The sequence below is a fragment of the Anser cygnoides genome, chromosome 20, assembly GCF_040182565.1.
Source record: "Anser cygnoides isolate HZ-2024a breed goose chromosome 20, Taihu_goose_T2T_genome, whole genome shotgun sequence".
In the NCBI taxonomy this organism is placed as follows: domain Eukaryota; kingdom Metazoa; phylum Chordata; class Aves; order Anseriformes; family Anatidae; genus Anser; species Anser cygnoides.
This window is the reverse complement of record NC_089892.1, coordinates 4,070,314-4,090,769: the sequence shown is the minus strand read 5'-3', so window position 1 is coordinate 4,090,769 and position 20,456 is coordinate 4,070,314. Positions and strand designations below refer to the sequence as shown.

Sequence of the window (20,456 nt, the reverse complement as noted above, 5' to 3'; positions counted from 1 at the left end):
GGCTCATCCCCCCTCGACCCCTGGGGAAGGCTGCAGGGAGCTAAAGCGGCCCGAAAGCACGGGGGGAGGCGGGGACGGAGCCCTGGGGTAGCCCCTCTCGGGGGGGACACGGGGGTGGCGGTGGGGGGAGCGGGGTGTCCCGAGGAGACACAGGCCCTTCGGACGTTGTATTGACCGAAAAGCCCCAAAAGCTGGGTCAAAAATCTCGCCCCTCGTGGAGCTGGGCCGAAGGGGCTCCTTCAAGGTCATGGCGGGGGTTGTGGCGGCGCTGGGAATTAAGCGCTGGTGCCTCAGGATCCGGCCTCGTGCTTTTATCACCAGGGAAACGGCATAAAGCTCGCCCGTGAGGCCTGAAAGAAATGTTTTTATTCTAAACTTTTTTTTTTTTTTCCTTCAGATAGAAAAAAAAATATTTCAAAAGACATTTTCCATGCAGAACATCAGCTTTTGATGACATTTTTTTTCAGATGCGTGTCAGAAAACAAGTCTAAACTCTACTAAAAATATTATCTGAGGCATCTTCCCAGCAGAATCACCTTGGGGCTGGTACAAGACATTTTCAGATTCTGAAGATTAACAAAAAAAGAGGGAACTGGAAAACAAATCCTGCCACAATGACAAGAACGGCAGCAATAACCAGTTCCTCTCCTTTCCCCTTAAAATATTCCTTACGGATTTGGGGGGAGCAAGGGACCTTTCCCTGGCAGCTGGAGGTATCAGCCCGGATCAGTGCTGAGCTCCTGCAACGAAACCGCGGTGGCTTCAGCCGGCTCCGATAGAAATTCCCATTTCTTGAGCTCCTGGCGGAGGGGACAGAGCTGGCAGCTGGGGGTCCCGGTACGGCACAGGCCACCTTTCTGGCTAGCAGTGGCTTGGGGCGAGGAGCCACCTCTGTCCCCTCCGCCGCGGTCCCCTGCCGCCCGCCCGCCTCCAGATGGTGATGCTGCTGGCCCCGCTCTGCCCCCCTTGCCCGGCTTGAGTCATCCATCTTGCACTGTGTAAGAGGCCTGTTGCAATTAAGTAGGCTGAAGTGCTCCTGAACTCTTTAACCTTTGCCCTGGGATTGCTCCTTTTGCCCCAGGGCTGTGGATCAGCTCCATTGCACTCTCCAAACAGCGCCTGCTACTTAGCTGACATTTCTTTCTCCTGCTGGATCCTATTAGCACCCTGAGGTTGAAAATGCTACTTTGGAGTGTTGTAAGGAATGTGATTTATACTGGAAAGTAGCGGCAATCTATCTTTCCCTATACACACACTACACGTGAGGCTGGAGAGCTAAATCCACATCGCCTGAACAAACAGCAACTCGGGTAATTGTTGAGGAGGCTTTGGACACCTCGCAGGAGGGGCAGGCACGGAGCCGGGCTCGGGACAGGCAGCCGACAGTGGGGCTGGCCAGAAAAATGCCTCTCATGAGGTCCTGTCCCTGTACCCGTGCAAAAAGCTGGCCCCAAAAGTGCTGCAGGCAGGGCCAGGAGCGGGGCTGTGGGCTAGGGCGGGGGGTCCTGCCATGCACTTCTCTACCCTGAGCCCTGCCCGTTGGCCTCGTGTCCAGGGAAGACCAGAGTTGAGCAGAATTTGCGCTGGTTTGCCTGCGTGCGAGTACGTATCACAGAGAACGCAACGCGCACAGGAGGCAGATGAAAATAAGAATTGAATGGTGCCTGAAGGAGGGCTGATTAGCCTTTATCAGATATGACACACTAACCACCGAGGCTCCTGGCTGGAATACCGGGTTAAAATCTCCGCAGTGTCAAATTTCATCCTCCTAAGCAAAGAGACACTTTCCATCGTGTTTGTGTGAATCTTCTGGATAAGCCCTGGAGACTGAAACCATCTCGGCTTCATGCGGGCATTAAAAGTCCCACCCACGTGTTTAAAAAAAGCCCCAAACCCAGAAACGCAAAAGCTGACATTTACTCTAAAATGTCTTCTTCCTGCATCGCTGCATGGCATCCCGTGCGATCGGCGTCTCCTCGCTCCTCGCCGGAGCTGGCTGCGCCCGAGCAGCGCCGCGGGCATCCTCGAGGGCTCGCGCACGAAAGGCGCAGCTGGGAGCCAAGAGGGGGCTTTGCACACGCAGAAGAGTGCGCACAAACAGACGCACGGACACTAGCACAGTGCTTTCCGGGAGAAAAACCAACAACGAAAAAACCCCTAAGCAGCCTCTGTGTCAAAAGCCCTTTTATAAAAGCCTCAGTAGCTAAAGAATTGCCATTGTTTCAGTCTCCAGTGAGTGCTAGTCTTAAAATATTTCCAGCTCAGAGCAGGCTTTGACATTCTGCCCAGACCCAGGAGAGGGAACAAACATGAGTTCAAAAATGTTTCTGCAAGACACGGATCCTTCTTTTTGGAGAACCCTGCTCAGCATCTCGCTTCTTCTGGCTGCGTGTCCCCCTCCCACAACCCCCAGCAGGGGAGACGCCCCAAAAGCACCCCGAAAATGGGGAGGCGATGACTTCTTGGGGCCCTCAGCAGTGCAGGAAGAGCTGGCCTGGATTTCGTGCTGGGGTTTGTTTTCATGCTCATTGCTCAGCTTTGCCCTTGCAAACAGCAATACCCTATTTTTCCCCAGCAATGCAGAGCTCCGGGCTGTGCCTCTTGCTCTGTCGCCGATGGGTTTCACCAGTGGTGCACCGGGCAGCTCCGTGGTGCTTGCCCAGCTGCACGGCACCGGGACAGGCAGGCGAGAGCTGCTGCGGAGGGGAGGCAGCCCGAGCGTTCAGCACGAATCCCCTCAACCTTTTTCTGTGTTCGCCAAAGATCCTGGGCGTGCCGCAGAGCCGATTTGGGGGCTGGAAGCTCTCCGTGCTGCCTGCAGGAAGGGGACGCGAGGGACGGACCACGGCACACGTGTCCAGCGTGCCTGTTCCTCGGGGTGCTGGGGGTGGGAGCTGGGGCAGGAGGACCTCGGGACAAGGCTGCCCCCGGGGCTTGGCACGCCGGGGAGCTGCAGCAAGCTCCTTGGCCAGCAGTCCCAGTTTCTCACCCTTTCCCTTTCCATGCTCTGAAAAAAGGAGGAGAGGAGCCCAGATGTACATTGCTGGCTTGGCTACCCTTCCGCAAACCAAGGTCTTCCCCACCTTCTCACAAAGCGATTTTTTTTTGGCAGAAAGGTGCAGAAAAGCTCTGGATGTCTGTAGGAAAGACGAAACGAGCTGGCTGCCCCAGTGACAGAAACCGCAGCCGGGCAGCAGCCTTCCCCAGCACCTAAAGGAAAGCCTCCAGCGGCCCTCCGAGCCCCAGCAGGGGCAGCACAGGGCCGTGCGTGGTGCTGGTGGCTCAGGACCGTGGTGCTGGGATCCTGCACGCTGGGGGCTCCGGTGTGTGGCTGCTTGTCGGGGCTGCGAGCACTCAGCACGCTGGGTGAAGGGCAGTGTTTACCCAGGAACAATGCGGGGTTAAAATTTAATAAGCCCTTGTGCAACTCTTTGTAGAGCAGCAGCGAGGACAAATAAACATCTCTTAAAATACAGTCAGTACTCAGGCTCGCTGTTTAATTCATCCTCTGGAAATGCGTGTTGTTTATAGCCACTCATTTCAGGAGCTAGGAACAGCAGGGGGTTGATCCACTCCGAATTTCAGGCAAAATAATGCGATCCTCACTCTTCTCTTGTTTGTTCCTAGGAGAGAACACAAGGTCAAGTCTTTGGCTAGTGCAAAGTTTGCTCTAAACTACCGAGTCTCGTTTATTTGAGTAAGTTTCTTCTCTGCTTTCTCGCTCTCCCCCTTTTGCCATGCCTGCAAGCCCTGGGGGAGTCCAAGTTTCCCGAGGATCTGGGTTTCCTCCTTGAGTCATGAAAGCTTCTGGAGGGAAGCAAAGATGCGTGGCCAAAACCAGAGGCTCCCGAGGTTGAGGGTTAGGAAGTCGCTCTCTTATCTGCTCCCCTCCCATGCAGAGACGAGCAGGGGAACAGCCCAGTGTGGGAAATCTCCCTCTCCCCGGGGCTGCTGGGGGGATGCTGCAGTGCCGAGAAATCCCCCTTCTCCGGGAGCTGGTTCAGCCCTTTCCAGATCACGAAGCCGAGAGGCAGCGATGCCAGCCGTAGCGACGGAAAGCCGCGAATTGGGTCACGCTGCCCGTTCCCCTCCCAGCACGGAGCTCTCCTCGTGCAAAGACAAACAGGGAGAGCATTGCTCAGGGCGATGCGCAGGGCAAAACGTCTGCGCTGGCCCGGGAGCTGCAAACGTGCTGGCTGGGCTCGAATGAGCCCGAAGCCTCAAAGAAGCGCTCGGCTCCTCTAGGAAGAGAGCCAAGGCCGCCCTCTGCCAAGGGCTGGGCATCAGGGGGGTTGGACGAGGGGAGAAGGGGGACCCTTGTTCATTTTAACAACCTCGTGGCAGCCCTGGGGCCAGCTCTGTCTGCCTGACCTACATAGGCGAACCAGAGCTCCCTGGACACAATCGATCCATTGGCAGCAGACAAAGACGGAGCAAGCGCCGGCAGCCGGGCATCCCGCAGCCCCAGCACCCTGCCCCTGCCCTCCGTAACCAGCAGCACACAGCACCCACGGCCGCGTGTTTTGGGGTGTCCTCCTATGGCAGGCTTTGGTTTCTTTGTAGCTGGCTTCTGGTAGCATTTGTACATGCCCCCGGGACGCCTCAAAATAATGCACACAAGCTTTTTGGCTGCTAATAAGTCGCAAGGTGTGCTCTTTGGCTCAGAAGCTAGATTCCCATTTCCTTGCAGAGCCTGCTAATGGATCACCAGTGGATTCAAGTGTCCTTCCTGCCCGGTTATCTAATTTGTCCAGCCTGCCAACACACCCTCAAAACTTTTCCTTTGACTCTGTTGTTTTAGCATCTTACACCCTCGGGCCAGTCCTGCTGACCTCATGGGTTCTGCTGCAGAGGACGGAGATTTTTTTTTGTTATCTGCTCTTTTCTGCCCCTCAGTGAAGGAGCCACTGGGACAAAAGCCTGGTCTTCAGGGTGCCGGAGTCATGTCCCTCCTCTTTGGTAATATCTTCTCTATTAGACCCATATCAGTGCGACCTACACGGAGCAGCAGACCTTACCTTCGCCAGCAACTACCGAACTCGTTAAACGCAGCAAACCAAACCACGGCGCAGAAGAAGGAAAAAATAAGGCAAGTTAAAAGGTGGGCAGAGTCTGCCGTTGCCTCTTCCCGGTGGCTACGGGCAATGCATCTGCGTTGCTTTGTTCCCAGGCGAGCGCCGTGCCAAGTATCAGCTTTCCACGGCAGAAATGAATCACGGCAAATTGCTCACCGAGCCTCCGCAGCCGGCAAACACCAACTGCTGAGGTATAAAGGGAAAGCGCTGCTGGCCCCTGCTCCGGCCGTCTGAGTGCAAGGCTGCTAATTAGTAAATAAGGGATAATCCGATCAATTAAGTGCTCAGCCTGGGGGCTGGAGCGGAGGGCACAGCCCTGCCGGTGAGGCAGAGGGGAAGGGGCGGCCGTGCAGTGCTGGGGTGCACAGAGCAGATGGGGGTGCATGGGGCAGATTTGGAGCATGGGGCAGGTTGGGGTGCACGGGGCAGGTTGGGGTGCACGGGGCAGGTTGGGGTGTACAAGGGCAGGTGGAGGCTGCTGTGGGTCTCTGCAACGGGCTCTTCCGTGGAGGTGCAGCTGGTGCAGGCTTGCACGAATGCCCGGCACGGCTGGGAGCGTGCTGCAGAAACCCATGCGGTTTTGGCAGCTTTTAGCGTCTGGCACAGCACGGGACAAAATGCAGGAAGTCTGGTGACACTCGGCAGGCGGGCAGTGGTCAGGGAAAGCCCTGGAAGCTGGGAGTGTTTTGGTACCAGGGCGCGAGGGAATGCCCTGCGGAAAGGAGAAGTGCTGGTGCGGATGTACTGACTGAGCGACAGGGCAAGGAGCAGCAGAAAGCAAAGCACGTGGGTGCAGAGGGATGCTTGGCAAGCACCTGCACGCTGTGCTAATGGAGCCTCAAAACCAAGCAAGCGCCACCCCTGGCTGAGCAGTTTTCCTGTCTGGTGAACATGCAGTTCATTAGGATGCAGATAATTTGGTGGCTCCTCACTGTGTCCCATGCCCCGGAGATGCTCCAGGCTCTCCTCCCCATCAGGCAGGAGTGATGCTGGGCTCGTTCATGTGAGCCAGGGAGGTTTGGATGCCCTGAGTGCAGGGGCAGGCTCTGTCCCTCCTCTGTCTGTCCCTCTGGGGATGTGGGGGTTGGAGCCTGTCCAGACCATGCCCTGTCCTCACCCAGGCCACCCCGTAGCCCATCCAGTGTCACCGCGGTGGGGAGGCTGGCGCCGAGGGGGTCTGGCACTGAGAGCTCCCCTTTGCTTCTTGGGGAGCGAGCAAATGGTGAGCTGCAGGAAGAGCTGCCCATTTCCAGGCTTGCAAATTCAGCCTCGGGAGAGCAGCAAAAGGAAATTGAGTTCTCCACGACAGCAAGTTGAGCTTTCCCCGAGACCTGGACCCTCTCCGGTGCTGTCCCCGTGCCCTCCAGCCCGGGCAGCCCCCCGTGCCCCAGCTCCGCCGCGTCCCAGCAGAGCCCCCCATCCCTCGCTGCTCCCCCGCCGCCAGCCTCGGCGCTCCTGAAGCATTCCCCACAAGCACCAATTTCAATTACGTGTTTTTAAAAAGTCATTAAAGAGAATTCCCCGTGAAATTATTTTTATTTCCCGCCTCTCCTCCCTGCCTCCCCGCCCCTCCACCTCCTTCCGGACTAATGAGATTAATTGAAAACTGCAAACATTTTCCGAGGGCCCAAGGCAAACGCAATGTCAAATCCCTGTACCTCTTCCCAAGTGGTTCTGGCTCCCCCTCGCCCCTCCTCTCGCTCCCTGTTCCGAGCAGCCCCCCCGAGGAGGCGCTGCGCTTTGCAGCCTCAGAAGGTGCTCACATTTTGAAACCTTTGATTTTTTTTTTTTTTTTTTTTCCCTCCTCCTCTGAGGAAGGGAAGAGAAAGCGCCTGAGGAATGAGGGCTGTCAGATGCAATAATGTGAAATCTCACTTCGGGCTGGCACGCGGGGGGGGGGGGTCTCTGCGGCGCGATGCCTTTCCCGGGGAAGTTTAAAAGGGGAAGCGGGGAGGAATATTAGAAAAGTTATTCGGCTTGCTCTCGGCCCCGCAGGTAGGAAAAGAAAAATAAAATCCCCCAAACCCAATAACCTGCAAACCAAACCCGACAATAGCCCTATTCACCTAGCAGGCTTTTATCCGCTCAGAGTGTTTGATGCCTCCCATCTCGGCGCTCGGTTAATCAATAGAACAAATCTCCAGCGCCGCACCTCTCCCGGCCCCCACGGGCTCCTCCGAGATTGATTAAAGCAAACATCCATTTTCAGGGCTGCATGCCTCTGAAAACAACGCACTTTTTCAGGCTGCCTTGCTACCGTGCGCTCAGGATAAATAAAGGAGAGGGAACAATACGGGAGATTTGTTACTTGGTGGAGCAACTGCTCAGCATCACATTTCCTCTGGTGCTGCTTTAAGTGGGGAGAAGAAAAAAAAACATGAATAAACCCCCCCCAAACCTGCTGAATTACGTGGGATCGTGCTTTCCTGCATGGATATATCCACACACTCTGGTGAGGAGGATGACAAAAATGGATTTAGAACTGGAGATAAATTTATTTTCATGGAAAACACCCCAAAACCCAGTTTGCGCAAACACAGAGGCATACACTAATGACGGGAGAGATAATTAAGGCTGCAAAATGGACTCCCTCATTTGTCATGCTGACCTTAACCGCACTTAAAGCTCTTACAAAAGCAGCAGAGAGGGTGGTGTGCTGCCAGCCCCTCGGCTTGCAGGGACACGGGTGGGTTTGGGCAGGACTGGAGGGAAGAGATGCTGTGAGATGCCCAAGGAGGTGCTGAATTCCTGGGCTGGCCAGCGGCAAACCTCTCACACAGGTGCCCCATTGCTGTCCCCTGAGGCCGACTGAGGTTGCCTGCAGGGTGGGGGTCCCACTGTGCCACTCAGCCTGGGCTCGGGGCTCAAAGGAAAAGCCCTTGTAGGGTTTGGAGAGAGCTCGAGTCCCACAGGCAGGCTTGACCTGGAAGCTGCACGGCCACGGCGTCGTGGCAGCACTTCCTGACCCGTTCTTTCCATTTCTTTCCCCAAACTCTCCAGCGAGGGATTTCTCCAGGCAGTGACGCACACCCGTGCTGCTGGGCTGCTGCTCCCTGCAGATGCTTCCAGCCACATCGAGGACCACGAGGCCGCCGGCACCACGAGCTCCGTGCTCACCACGAGCCCTCCGCAAACCCTGCCAGCAGCCAGCCACGTGCTGTGCTTCTGCTGCTGCTGCGAGGCTGCTGCCGTGTCCCCAGAACTCGGCTCTGCAGAGGGTGAGCCCTGCCTGTAGCAGCACGGGCAGCACAAAGTCTTCTCATACCTTGCAGCCGCTGCCCTGCTGCAGGCCCTATAGCCAGGCCAAACGGGACCCCCAGCCCCTCCGACGAGCTGAAGACCTCCAGTTTATTAAAGATACATTCCTACGCTAATAAAAGACGTGTTGTCTGGTGGCGGGCAGGCTGCGGGATGTTATGGTTGGAATGTTCCTTGGCCCTGGTGTAATTAAAAAAAAACCCACCAGCTGTGGATCTGCAAGGAGCTATTTTTTTCTCCCCCAGACAGCCAGACTTGATGTTTTCTGTGATCTCCGTGATGTCACCAGCTCCCCTTTGATGTGTGCAGCCGAGGAACCGCCGGCTCACGACTCCAGGGGGATATTTGTCTGTGCATTGCTCACGAGATGACCTAGAAGGATGGAGACAAGATTAATTACAGAAAGGGAGAGACCAATCCCCGCCATCCATATTTATTAGTGCATTAGGGTGTAGTGGCCGCTGTGGCGAGCCCAATGCAAAAATAATGGTAGGACAAAGTCACTTCCCCGAAGATTTCAGGAGTGGGACAAAAGGATGGACTGTTTTCCCCGTTTTTTTTTGTGGGGAGGGTGGAGACACAGGGCAATAAAGGCCTGCCTTAAAATAATAAAGCAGGCTGTCCCACAAGGGGCATGCAACGGAGCCAGACTTGGAGCAGATCCCTCCTGTGTCCCCTTGGTGGCCTCACGTTTGTACAACACGGTGAAACCGCAAAGTTTATGGTGGTTTTCTTTTGCAAGTCCCCCTCTTGGACGGGCTGGTAGCAAGCAGCACCACGGGGATGCTCGGGAGCTTAGGGCAGCAGTCGGAGTGCTGCCAGCAGCAATGCCCTGCCCCTTGGGGCTGGTGGGGCACGAACCGAACGGGGGCTGAGCCGGCGGCCTCAGGACTTCAGCCCTATCGGTGCGGCAGGGTGGGGAGGCCTTCAGGCTGCACAGCTTGCAGGCAAACCTCCTGAAACCTCCTGAAAATGATCCCTTCCTCTTCCTGACACCCTTGCTCCAGCACGCTGAGGACAAAAGCCTCTCCATGGCACAGCTCAGACGCTCCCCTGGGACCCCCCGGCTCCTCTCTAGTGACAAAGATTTTCCAGAGACAATAAATTGGGACCAAAATTCAGCTGCCCATTACAATCCCGTAAAGGAATGCGTTTTGTTAAGCCCTCGGATGTGTCCCCTTTGGGCTCTGGGGTCTGTGCAAGACAGCCAGAGCCCACCCCTCTGCCCAGACCTGGTAGCCCATTGCCTGGGCAGCTTTTGAGCTGCGATTCTGGGTTAGGTGGGAGCCAGCCCTGTTATAGCAGGGTGGGCACGGCACAGACAGCAGGAACAGTCTGTCCTGTCCCCTGCCTCGCTGGGGCAAATACCGGTCCCCGGCCTGCAGTGAACATTTATGCAGGTATTTACCCTGCAAGCAGCCCAGAACTGGATTAAGATAAGGTGAGCGCTGGGACGATGTGGAAATGCCTGTCAGGCCTACAAAGCTGCAGGGCAAATTAAGCAATCATGTTCCCAGGACATACATAAAAATAAGTAAAAAAACAATATTAATCCATAGCAACAAAAGGCGATAGCATGGCAACAGCAGCAACGGCTGCAAAACAAAACGGTAACAAGGAGAGAGAGGGAAAGAGAAAATAAAGCCCTGCTCTGGCCTTCAGGGTTTTTTTAAGGTAAAGTGGGATGTTTTGTGCCACGTCGCTGGGCATTGAAGCACCTCCTTGGTGCTGGTGCGAGCGGCTGGCCGCCTGCTCCCGCGCATGGGGCGCACGTGGGGCGCACGACGCTTTTGGCTCCCCCGAGCCAAAACACCCCGAGAGCCAAAACCGGGAGAAAGTCGGCATGAAAACAAGGCCCAAACCCTGTTTTGAACTCAGGTGCTGCTCTGCTGCGGGTGCGTAGGAGGAGCGTTATGGAAATAAGCCCTGATGGGCGTTAATTCGGAGCGGTGAGTCAGGCGGGTGCCGCGGCTCTCGGTGCAGCACCGATAAGCGCTGCTGCTGCTGCTGCTGCTGCTGCATGCCTGGGGGGGTTACGTAGGCTTTGGCACGGCCGGGCAGGCGCTGGAACAATGTTAGGTGGGTTTGGGATTTGGACGGAGAGAGGGAGCTGTATGGAGAATGCAGATGGGGTTGCATAAAACTGAGTTGCAGGCAATTTGGCTTTATCGGAACCCACACTAAATGGATAGCTGTTAAAAGGAGTAGATTTTCCGTGCTGCGAGAGCCAAAGCAAATACAGTGAGACATAATTAAATGCTCGCCTGCTAAAATAATAATTTTCTTATGAATTGAGAAAGGTAAAGTACAATGAAAGATGGACCCGATAAAGGAACAATGATTCTCCATTATGCCTGCTGGAAGTGCACAGATAAAGAGCACAAATAAAGGCTGGTGGGCGGGTAAAGCAGGGCTTTGGTGGGGAAGGATTTCCACTCCTGTTGTACAGGCCCCTGTGTCTGCTAATCACAGAGGTGTTAATAAGGCAGATGAAGCCCTCACGTGCTGCTCGTTGCCATACAAACCTTGAACGCACAGTCCAGGCAGCGCTGTCTGAGTCCCCAGCAGCACGTGGAAATATTAATGCTTGTCTGGAGGAAAGAGAAGGAAGGGGAGAGATCTGTGAAAGACTGCAGTTTTAATTCTGCTCTCACTTGTGGGGACGGGAGGCACCTTGTCTGGTGGGGCTGGGGCCGCTTCCTCTGCTCCAAGAACTTCTTCAATGGGCCTCTGGGCGGAAAAAACACTGCAGAGGTAAGGAAGCCCTTCCAAATAAGAAGTGAATGGTAAGATCATCATCATACTAAGAACCCCGGAGAGTCGTTTTAGGAGGCAGAGTTGGAAAAAAATAAAGAAGAGAGGTCCCGGGCTGTGCACCTGCAGGAGCTGCTGCTGGGGAGCGCGCGCAGCCCCGCGCTCCTGCGGCACAGCCGAGCGCTCGCGCCCGCCCTGCCGAAAGCGCAGCCCTAGAGGTCAGGCAGACGTCGCCTTTGAAAGCCTCTCTATAAATGTTATATTCATTTAGAAAGTAAAGATGAGGCTGGATAGATGGCTTTCACCTTTAAAGGGCACGGGTGGGGAGCAGAGAGAGCTCCTCTCCAGCAGCGCCCCGATGGCAGGGCGGTTTCTGCTTCGTGCAGGGGGAGCAGGAGCTGGGGCTACCCCGCGTCTCCGGCAGCAGCACGTCTTGCAGCTGAGCAAGGGGGATGAGACCCACCAGGGCCCAACAAGCAAGCGCAGTGCCGGTTTTGCCAGGCCGGCATCGCGGCCGTGCCACCGGCAGAGAGCTCTCGGGATGCTCGGCTCCTGTCCGGGCTGGGTGCTCCTGCTCCTGCTCTCCCTGGGCTCGCGCAGGCAGCAGAGCCCCGGTGCCGTGTTGTGAAATGGGGGGGACTGAGAAACGGCCAGGGGCTTTGCTCCTTTTTCAGCAGGGGCTTTGCTCCTTTTTCAGCAGTTGGCTTCGTCCTGGCACTGCCAGCTCCAGCCGGGGCGCTTGACTTCTGGCTCCGGGCACGTGTTCAGTGCTTTTCCAGTCAATCCTCAGACTGTGGGAAAGGGTTAGGTCAAAACCCCTTTTTCCATTATTTTAATAAATACGTCCATTTTTAAGAAGTTTACTTTTCAAGCCTCCTCCCAACAGAGGTACTTTTTCCCTGCCTCAGAAAAAAGCCCAGAAAACAAAAGACTGAATTTGGGCCCTACGTTATTTGGCATTGACTCTTTTAGATACATTGAACATTACTTCATGGCTGAAATTACAGAAATAAAGCTGCTAGTAAAATAGAAACTAATAACTTTTGCCCTCTTTGTCTTTCTATGGAAGTCAGGAACGGCTTAGTCTGTACAATAATTACACTGTATGCACAGCAAAAAAAGTTCTTGACTCCTGCCATCTGCAGTCCTTCCCCACCAAAGAAAAAAAAAAAAGTTGGCAATAAATTTAAAACAGTTTTATTTACCTTGAACTACTCAGCCAAGAATGCACATTATTTAGGGACTGGAATAAAAAGCCATTCACTCTAGTTCAATTGGCCATTTAGTTCAATTTGTGTGTGTTACTGCAGGTAATTACTATGGTAATAATGTACTGTAATCTGCGCTGATTTGGAGCTTGTCCTGTTTCTGTATTAATAATAAGTGCCATATATGTACTAATTACCAGTTTGTTACCATGGTTATTTGCGTAGATGCCATGTTAATGATACCCTGGAAACATAAAGCAATCACATTTTTGAATTAAATCTTTGTGGTCTCTTTAGTGCTAAAAGCCCAATTCACATAAAATAATGATGAAGAAAATGAGATCATCGTCGCTGACTTGCCAGCAAGCTGATTAGCCGCACTGCATAAATATACGATTTTACCATACTGAAAAATTAGAGCCTCCAAAACATTTTCCGTGGTTGCTAAGTAACTTCCCGAGGATTACATCACTTACAGGAATACGCGGTGCCAAATCTGTCATGCACATGTATTTATAGAGCACGCGGCGCGGGGAGCGCACGCTCGGCGGAGAGGTCTCCGCTGCTGCCGTAGGTGTAAACTGCTGGCTCGCCGCCGGAGGATGGGGGTAAATGAGCAGGCATCCATCCCTCCCCCTGCTGACAAACTCGCAGTCGTCGGAAGGAGCCAGGAGGCAATCCGGAGATGTCTATTTTTGAGGATTATTTAAAGCCAGGAGGGACCTCTGCTATCCCTCCCCTGCAATAATTTCACGCTGCAGGTCCTGCGCTGGGCTGCATCTCTTCTCCCTGTTAAATTGAACTGAGCAGCGTGTTTGGGGGGATGATTTGTTGGAAATGCATCCTGGAAGGGACGGGGCTGCTGGCTACCACTGCCTCCAGGACTGAGCGAGCGCTGGGGTGCAGAAAGCAGCACGCAGCACTTCAGGGTCTTTGCTGCTGTCCCCCTGCTTCCCGGTGCCTGCCCAGCTCTGCCCCTGCACTCCAGGACTGTGCCCAGCCCTGCTGCCACCTCCGAGCAGCACTTCCAGGCTGTGCCAGCGCCAAAATCCTGCCTGGCTTGGCACTGGCTGCTGTCCTGGCCGTGGTGTCGCTGGGGGCTGATGTCCCCGTGCTGCAGCCTGGGCTGCAAACAGCCTGCTGTTCCCACACTGCGGCCACCTCGCTGGCCATACTGGATCTGCATTACAAGTAAAAATAGTTTATTGGCAGCAGAAACCTTCCCTTTTCCCCGATCGCGTAGTAAACAATGGGTCCTTCCTACCCTAAAATTAATGGCAATTCTTTAACCAGATGACAGCGGCGCAGGGGCTGGGGAAATCTGGAAGAGCGAAATAGTGCTGTCCCTGTGCAGGCCGTAACGAAGAATGCAGGGAAACATATAGGTCCCCAACCCTACAATAAAATCTGACCCCTATAGTAAAATCTGAACCCCCACAGGTGTGGAGCCCTTGTAGGTCCATGGGAGCATTGGGATTGGGATGCTGCAGGGCTCGGGCACCCCAGCGAAGGACGGAGCAGGGCTCAAGGAGGGCAGAGCATCGTGGAGATGCTGCTTGAGCATCTCCCTAGGAGGATCGACAGCCACCGCAACACCGCAGAAAGCCCCCAGCAGACCTCTCCATGGATTTGCCAAGCCAAGCGCTGACTCGACCCACGGAGGAGCTCTTTGAGGTGCCCGGCTTTGCCCAGAGAGGTGACGCTGGAGCGCAGGCGCTGGGCGAGCGGAGCTGCTGTGCTTCATCCCCCTCTGCTCGGGCCCAGGGCCAGCGCCACGTTCCTCGCCAAGGATTCTGCAAAGCCCCTGCCCCAGCAGCGGGTGCCACGTCATTTGAAAAGCTCCTCGGTGCTCTTTATTATCTGGTCATTATTTTTGCACTGAAGCCTGAGATAAGCAAAGCATAAATCAAAGCAGCGCAGAAGCCACTTGGAGCAGGTAAAGGATGGAGAAGATTTTAATCAGCGGATCTGGGCATGAAAAGCCAAAAGAGGGAGAGAGGGAGGGAGGAAAGGGGGGGCGAGGAACAAAGGAAGGGAGCGAAACACCACTTGTTGTTTGTGGGACCAAGACAAATGTTTCCAAAGCCACATTTTCCACATGACTCCCAGCAAAAGCTCCTGGTTTGATTATTAATCGTGGGCCGGCCTCCATCCATCACTCCATCCGCCCGTGCTCCCGAGCTGTTTGATGTGCTGCTACCCTCCGCTCTCACCTCTGTTGGGCTGCTCTGGCAGGGGAAAGCCCAGCAAGATATTTAAATAAAGAAAACGCAATCAAATAAATCGGGGAGGAAATAAATAAAACTATCTGGGGAGCTTCTACTGTGCCGGTCGGGTACCTGCCTCTGGAGGCTCCTGGAGTGCTGCTGACACCGGGAGCGTCTCCCAAAATGGATGGACTTTGTCTCTTGCCTCATACATCTGTTTAATGACCTCTCCTTGCAGGCACTTGACATGTGATTTATGGGATATAAATTTTACCTCTTCTCTCTGCAGCGTTGCAAGCGCTACGTGCTGAAAGGTGAGAGCACCTCGCCCCGCCGGGCCGCTGTGCCGCGCCAGCTCCCGCGCTCGTCCGCTCGCTCAACTTTCTTCCCCCGGCCCTTCCTTTCAAAAACAAAACAACAAACCCTTAAAAATGTGTTTTTTCCTCCCTGAAAGCAAACTGCTGCTGACGCAGCCTTTGCAGCTTCAAGGCTGATGGCGCTTTTCAGAAAAAAAAGAAAACAGCAGCATCCCAGCTGATTTCCTGCAAATAATAAAAAAATAAATAAATAAGTCCTTAATTCTTTTACTGGCATCTGTAGCCTCTAATTCATAAATTCATCAGGACTTTCCCAGGATGTCAGTTTTGGCAAATGAGCCCTGAGTTGCTTCATGCTAATGGAGCGGTGGGCTGCCTGACCTCAGGAAATAGAGAGGCCAAACATGAAAAAACAGAGCCGGGTTCAAGGCTGGGGCTGTGAACCCCAGATTTGAGGGTGAGGTCAGGAGAGGGTCAGGAAAGCATTGTGTGCGTGTGAGGGAGAGGCGCTGGTTTCTATTTAAAACCTTCCACGGCGCTCGGAGAGACCTCTGGCCATTGTGTGCGGGAGCAGCCCGGCTATTGAGCGGCGTGCCTCGAGGATCCTGGCTGCAGGAACGGGGAGAGATTAGAAACAGCCACACGTACACGCTGCAAGCCAAGCCCTCCCCTACCTTGGAGAGGAGAGGAGTGCGAGCTCTGCCTGGCTCTTTTCAGCGGCTAACGCAGATGGATTTGCTTTGGCATTTAACGGTGATGAATGTGCCAGGTGCTATTCATTAGAAATGATTTGTTGGGGCGAGCGCAGCTCGCCTGCCCATTAGGACGCATTTACTTCGCAGGTTAGTAATGATGGGTGCACTTAATAGTTTCTAAGTATCAGAGGGCATTAAAAAGCCCTGGAAGAAAAGGCTATCAATATTTACAGTTTCAATTTGCTGGGGTAGGAAACCCCTGTGCGCGGCTGCAGGGGTGGGTGTCTGCCGGTGAGGCAGCACCACCTCCTTGCTCGCCAGCGGCTGCTGGCACAGGCAAGGGATTTTGGTGGCCTTAAAACACCTGAGTGCTGTGGAAGCAGCCACTGGGCCACCTCCGGGGTCTGTCACTGACTGGAGATGCCCATCCTGGCTCCAGTCCCCCGGGGCTGGCTCCCCGCGAGCACCAGGAGGAGGCGGAAGGTCACTGGCCGGGGGCTGATTATGGCCATTACATCCCAATTCCCTTCCCCTGCCCTCCCCCCCAGCCCGGGCTCGGGAGCGAGATCCTGTTAGTGGCCCTCTGCCGATAGGCGGCCATTTACTTAAGTCCCAATTTTTCATTAAAATAGCACATATGGCTATCAAGCATTGCAAGGTCACAGGGCTGCATTGTCTCAGCTTAATATGATGCTATTAAGGCTGGGCTATAATATCCCAGATACAGCAAGTTCAGCAGCGTAAGATCAAGCATTGGGCAAGACTGCAATTTCCTCCTGTCCTCCTGCTATGATCTTATCAAAGCCTGACTGATCTCTATAGACGAAATCGCGCTGGAGAGCATTAAACACCGGGAGCAGCTCCGCTTCCACGGGGCCGCAGCGAGGCTGGGCTCACAGCGCGGTTCCCTTTGTGCCGCGCACGGCTCGGGGCTGCCTCCTCCACCTCTTCCTCCTCCTCCTCGTGCTCTAGGTGGCATTGCCTGGGGTTTCCAGGATGGGCTGAGCTGCTTTTCCTGAAGCCTGGCCTCCGTTCAAGCCAGCCTGTGCTTGAGTCAGGTCCTCAACTCTGAGAGAGCGTTGCTGAATTTTGGATTTTTCACCCATTTCGGCTCCTGGCTGCTCCGTGGCTGATGCGCTGGCACGGGACACTCGGAGCGGTGGCCACTTCGTGCAACCTTCAGCTAGCCACTGGCAACCTCTTGTAAACCAGGACAATCGTTCTTTTCTCCCAGCCGTTATCTTCCTTTCTGAGCTACAAGTGCCCACATGCGGGCCCTTTATCTCAGCACGTATTTGTACAGTTCCTAGCACAGCAGGGCCCCGCTCTCAGTGCTTGATGAAATATGGAAAGGCTAACAATTACAGAACAGAGGTGGAGGGAGGAGAAGGTGGACTGGGAACTGGCTGGTGGCTTTAATAAGCCAGGCAAAGATATGCCTGTTACTGACTCACTGGCGCTGAGATAAAGTTCTTTAAGTGTGCCCAGATGGGACGTTTTCATAGGAAGAAGCAAGCACGTAAATAACGGCAAGTTTGTGCACACAGCAGCCCTGCCAAGAAGGAAGCCTTTCCTGCGATATCTCCATGAGGATGCCTGGAAGAGCCAACAAATGTGTTACTCCATCCCAGCGGCGGGGAGAGGGGGGGGGAACGGCACGGGAGAAGCAAGCGGCTGCTCCTGCGGTGTGTGCACAGTGTGCTGCAGTGCAGCCGTGCCGTGGTGTAGGTGTGCCGTGGTGTAGGTGTGCTGTGGTGTAGCTGTGCCATGGTGTAGTTGTTCCGTGGTGTAGCTGTTCCGTGGTGTAGCTGTTCCGTGGTGTAGGTGTGCCGTGGTGTAGGTGTGCCGTGGTGTAGCTGTTCCGTGGTGTAGTTGTTCCATGGTGTAGGTGTGCCGTGGTGTAGCTGTGCCGTGGTGTAAGTGTGCCGTGGTGTAAGTGTGCCGTGGTGTAGCTGTGCTGTGGTGTAGCTGTTCCGTGGTGTAGTTGTTCCATGGTGTAGCTGTGCTGTGGTGTAGCTGTGCCGTGGTGTAGTTGTTCCGTGGTGTAGCTGTGCCGTGGTGTAGCTGTGCCGCGGTGTAGCTGTGCCGCGGTGTAGCTGTGCTGTGGTGCAGCCATGCTATCCTGCAGCTGTGCCCCACACTCTCTTGCACACCAGGCGAGTCAGCGGCCGTGGGAGGGGGTTTGCTTGGCCAACAGACCGAGCAACTTGCCAAAAAGGACAGAGATGCAAAAAGCCACGCTCCTCCGCCATCATTTCCCATTTGAGTCAGAACAGCTTAAAAGATAATTAGTTAATTGAGCAATGGAAGCCATCTCCCTATAGCTATGTGTCAGCTCCTATTAGCCGCTCCGTAGCGCTATCTGAGAATACACAGATACTCTCCGGAGATATCGATCATTTATTTAGCAGGCCCTGCTCTCCTCCTTCCCCTTCGGTGGGCGGCGGTGGCTGCGGCGGGCGGCAGCTCCATCACGGCACCCGCGCCCCGCGGACAGCCGTCAGCTGCAATTGTTTTCCTGTGAAAATAGATGTTCCGTATCGATCTCTTTCCTCCAGCGGAGTCCGGGGGGCTTCTCCTCAGTTACTCCGATAAAACACAACTAATTAAATTTGTGCCTTGCTTTTTTTTTTTTTTTTTCAATATCGCATTACCCTAATTACTAATTAAGGGGACCACGTGTAAGGGAGAGGCATTGTTCCCCGCAGAAGATCCCCCAACGGCCTAAATGACATCTCGTGGAAGGAGGAAGGCTTTCAGCTAAAGGCCAAGACTGAAGCTTGGATAAGGATCCCTGGGGGCAACTTAACCAGAGGTGCTTTAACTCCTCGGGTGCTGCCCTGCTGTTTGCTGGATCACCACGGACCAGCACCAGCACGGAGCTGCCCTGCGCACACGGAGCAGCTGGAAGGCACCGAAGGCGTGCTTCTGTGTGCGAGGAGAAATGCAGGGAGGCATTAAAAGTAATGGGGACAGCTGTGCGTGCCACCATCTGCCTGGGAAACCACGCGGGGGGAAGCAGAGGAACCGACTCCTCAGGACGAGTGGCTCGCCCAGCCCTCTCCTCCCACGCCACGGAGCGCAGCGTCCGGCCCGCAGCGCGACGTGCCGCAGCTGGGGCTCGCCAGGGAGGGATGAGCCCTCTCAAGCCTCTACACGCCGCTCTGCTCCTGTCAGAACTGTTTCATTATGTTCCAAGCGGCAATTAAACGCACAAAATTGCAGCGAAGAGTTGTAACGAGCAGGACCCCCGGTAATAAAGCACGGGGTGATGCTGAGGGGAGGGCACCGAATTAGAGCCAGGCTTGAAGCAGACCTCTGGGCTCTCGGCTGCCATGCCAGGGACTCGAACCAAACTAAACCAGCTCCTTTTCTCCTGAACAACCCCAGGGTTCTTCCTTGTGCCCAGGGGACCAGAGGCAGCCTCTGCCAGGCTGCCCACGAGGGCTGGCAGGAGCCCCTGCACCACGCTTGCTGACGTGGGCATTTCGTGTCCGCGCACATCGCCGCTCACGCTCTGCCTGATCCGGTGTCATAAGTCGCTGCTTCAGTCCTCCTGCGGCTCTTTTAGAGACATATTTTTCCCCTTAAATATGTGGCCAGAAAACACGAGCTGAGATTTATGCTGGGAAGAATTTGGAAGGAATAGCAAATAGGTGCTTGCTGGAGGAAAACAAGACGTTACTCTGGGCATCAGAGAGCCCCACGACACCGGGACTCAGGAGGAAGAAGTTCTGCTGAAGAGCTAGGCACTGACAAAGCCTGGCATTACTGCCCAGTGCTATAATGATGCTTGACGTCCAGGATGAGCCCTTCGGCTGCAGGTCTCTGCTCGGCAATAGGAGGCTCAGGTAACTTCATCAGCGTTGGACACCTGGGGAAATGGAGACACTGCTGCACCTGGTACCAAGGCAGAGACTGCTGGCAGCCGGACACCTTCCAGAGCCTCTCCATTGCGTTTTCCGTGATGATTTGCATGTTGCTTTATGCAGCACGGTTGCAAACAAAATTTGGCCAAGGAACCATATCAGTAATTGAAATTTGAAAGGGCTCCAGACAATATTGATGTCTACAATTTAGTATCCTCTTGGTTTCTATTCTGCTCACAGGTTAAATTGAACATGGGTCTGTTTTGGATGATTTTATCTCTCGTTTCCTTTAAGTGATTGAAGTCTTAATAATCAAGGATAATACCGACGCCAAAGTTTTAAGCAATAAACATATAAACAGAATGAAGAGAAGCAGAATGCTCATGTCTCTCAACAGCGAAAATTGTTCCGTTTTATTTTGCTGTAGCAGATGTTAAGTTTCCAATAATAAAATAAAATAAAAAATCTAAGGGAGACATTTAGCAAAGTATAGCTTTACACTCCAGAGTTATCACTCCAATTTCAACTGGGACCATAAAGTTTTATGAGCTATTAAATTGTCCTAAACCTCCTTTAACACACTAGCTTTAATGTCGGAGATTAACCATTTAGAAAAAGGAGGTTACCTTAGCAGAGATCGGGCCATTTTCCTGCACTCTTATGCAGTCGATAACACTTTTCCAAGGCAGAGCCATTTGCTGAGTGTGGGGCTGGTAATTAGCCTGCATGCCCTGCAGGTAATGCAGCCGCAGCGCTGATGCAGTCTCCCACAGCGCGAGGAGCATCAGCAGCTGCAGGACGGATGCTCTGGGGAGGTAAAATCCCAGCCTCTTGTCTGGCTTTATCTTGTCCCCTTTCCCTGTCCTCCCACCCATTCTGTAAGGATGCTCACGATTTCTGCTTTTACTGTGTTTTTTTTTGTTTGTTTTGTGGTTTTTTTTGGGGTGACAAATCTATCTGAGCATGGCCTTTGCCTATATTTTATTACCTTGCAGAAAGAACCCTTGATCTCAGCTTGAATCTGCTGGATGCTGAAGCGAAGCTGGTCTTTGCATGACCCAGGAAAAGGTTAA

General features: G+C 54.1%; 1 long non-coding RNA gene across 1 annotated transcript; it reads left to right on the top strand.

Moving 5' to 3' along the window:
* Positions 1-9,406: 9,406 nt before the first annotated feature.
* On the top strand, positions 9,407-16,124 carry LOC136786689 (uncharacterized). Its single transcript, XR_010826064.1, has 2 exons — positions 9,407-10,282; positions 12,593-16,124. It is a non-coding gene; the product is annotated as an uncharacterized lncRNA (long non-coding RNA).
* Positions 16,125-20,456: the final 4,332 nt, after the last annotated feature.